Source organism: Scylla paramamosain, unplaced genomic scaffold (assembly GCF_035594125.1).
Source record: "Scylla paramamosain isolate STU-SP2022 unplaced genomic scaffold, ASM3559412v1 Contig128, whole genome shotgun sequence".
Classification (NCBI taxonomy): domain Eukaryota; kingdom Metazoa; phylum Arthropoda; class Malacostraca; order Decapoda; family Portunidae; genus Scylla; species Scylla paramamosain.
The window spans coordinates 37,501-40,008 of record NW_026973793.1 but is presented as its reverse complement, the minus strand read 5'-3'; the positions used below and the strand labels follow the sequence as shown (position 1 = coordinate 40,008).

General features: G+C 42.6%; 1 long non-coding RNA gene across 1 annotated transcript in view; it reads right to left on the bottom strand.

The window, feature by feature from the left end:
• Positions 1-299: 299 nt before the first annotated feature.
• The window catches only part of LOC135099429 (uncharacterized), a 6,402-nt gene continuing 4,193 nt past the window's right edge, over positions 300-2,508 (bottom strand). The window contains exons 2-3 of the long non-coding RNA XR_010267945.1: positions 1,881-2,508; positions 300-1,032 (exon numbers count right to left, since the gene is read on the bottom strand). The exon at positions 1,881-2,508 is cut by the window's right edge and continues 283 nt beyond it. This is a non-coding gene — a long non-coding RNA (uncharacterized LOC135099429). The remainder of the gene's footprint in view (positions 1,033-1,880) is intronic.

The window sequence follows — 2,508 nt, the reverse complement described above, 5'->3', positions numbered from 1 at the left end:
AATTAAACCATTCCTAACTGACCCCATTCCTAGAATTACCCATATCACTCATAACTGCCCATTCCCAGACCTACCCACATCATTGGTAACTCAGGCCGTTCCTAACTTACCCACACAGCGAGGCTCCTCATTATTAACAGTAGTAGTAGTAGTAGTAGTAGTAGTAGTAGTAGTAGTAGCAACTTGAAGGGCGGGAAACAGAAAACCTCTATAACTGTTTTGTAATTCAGTGTCTTCTTCACAGGCACACTCCGGCCATTCTTCATTTCCTGGGTCATTTCATAAGACACTCCTGCAATAAGTAGTAGTAGTAGTAGTAGTAGTAGTAGTAGTAGTAGTAGTAGTAGTAGTAGTAGTAGTAGTAGTAGGAACAGAAAAATATAATAGTGGTAGTAGTAGTAGTGGTGGTAGGAATAATAATAATAGTAGTAGTAGTAGTAGTAGTAGTAGTAGTAGTAGTAGTAGTAGTAGTAGTAGTAGTAGTAGTAGTAGCTGCACACTACTACTACTACCACTACTACTACTACTACTACCACTACCACTACCACTACTACGGTTATCACCACAACCACCATCACTACCAACAACAACAACAACAAAAGGGTGACCGTTCTAATCCCTCAAACTACCGTCCTATTGCTTTAATTTCCTGCCTATCTAAAGTTTTTGAATCTGTCCTCAACAGGGAGATTCTTAAACATGTATCACTTGACAACCTTCTATCTGATCGCCAGTATGGGTTCCGTCAAGGCCGCTCTACTGGTGATCTTCTGGCTTTCCTTACTGAGTCTTGGTCATCCTCTTTTAGAGATTTGGGTGAAACTTTTCCTGTTGCCTTGGACATATCACAAGCTTTTCATAGTCTGGCACAAAGCTTTCATTTCCAAACTACCCTCCTATGGCTTCTATCCTTCTCTCTGTAACTTCATCTCAAGTTTCCTAACCTAACCTAACCTAATATGTAGTGTAGTGTTAACATTGGCAGGCTTATCAAACACTGACTTAACCTAACCTAACCTAACCTAATGTAACCTAAAGCCCCGTACACATTATGTATCATGATGCGCATCGTGTTGAATGGATGTGTTGAAAAAGTCGTTTTTCAACACGAAAGCGCATCACCAACGTGTTGCTGGGTCGGCTCGATTTTCAAATTGCAGCTCAGTGATGCATGACCAGTCAGAGCGATAGGACGTCCGGTCACGCTCCGCTCCAGCGCCGATGGCTCTCCAATCTCCACCACCCGCCATACCCTTTGAGTGGACAAGGGCCAACACCCAACATTTCATTGAATTGCTCAAGGAACATCCATCTGTTTGGAACATCAAGTCCAAGCAGTATAAAATGAGAAGCGTCAGAAGTGCAAGCTTGGAAACAATAAAAGAAAGCGTAGTGTAGCCTCCAGACGAGCTCCTGGTGATATGCTGTCCCGAAAGCTGGTGTCCTGCTTACAAATGTAGGGTTCAATTTTTGTCAGCAATTTATAGAATGCAGGGATTGGCATTCTTGTGTAATTTTCGAAGTCTGTTGGATTTTCGACCTGTAGCTCCATAAATATTTGATTGAAGCTTCCCTTCAGATGTCGCCGAGAAAGCCATTGCTTACACCACAAGGCTCTACGTTTCTTCCTCCTCAAAAGTTTCTTTTTTGCTGCACACAGAGCAACTACACTCCATAGTAGAGTCTCCTGGCAGATTCCATCATCGGCGCACATCCTCCCCGCATGAAAGTAGAACTGTCACTGAGCAGCTGGCGCGCGAGAAGTTGCCGAGAACAATGTGAGCAGTGATGCAGTACAGTTTGGCCGCTAGTAATTTTTTTCAACACCACTACTGCATCACGTGGCTGATACATGATGCATAATGTGTACCAGGCTTAACCTAACCTGACCTAACCTAACTTAACCTAACCTAACCTAACCTGACACCCACTATCATACAAGCTGTGTACACTATGAAGATAAACATTTTTAGCAAGCAAATATTCCAGCATATCTTCTTTACTCTTGTCTTTCTAAACAATACATTTCATTATCTTAGGATGAAGCTTCTCACTGAAATTCACTTCCAAATGTTTTAATCCTTCAGTGATCCTGTGAGGCGCCACCTACCTGCTACCTGCTCTACCTCACCTGCTCTCCACCTGCTTACCCACCTCACTGCTACACACGCACCATTCTCCTCCAGTCTGGGGAAAACTGAGGCCCCTTGGTAGTGGTTGCAGATGCAGGACCACCAGCTACTCCCACACTAAGCTTTACAGGCCAAGAAAGCTTACAATACACAATAACACTGCAAAATATAGTGTATCAGTGAGGACATGGCTGTGAACATTCATTTAAGATACGTATGTAAACAGGGGGGCTCACATCTCACTACCTCTCATATTACTATTATTAATATTATACCACCTAAACTTGCTTAGCTAAGGGCCCAAAGTGACTTCAATACTTCATATATTAGTAGTAATAGTTGTTAGGTTATTTTCCTTAGCGAGTCAAAGAAGCTT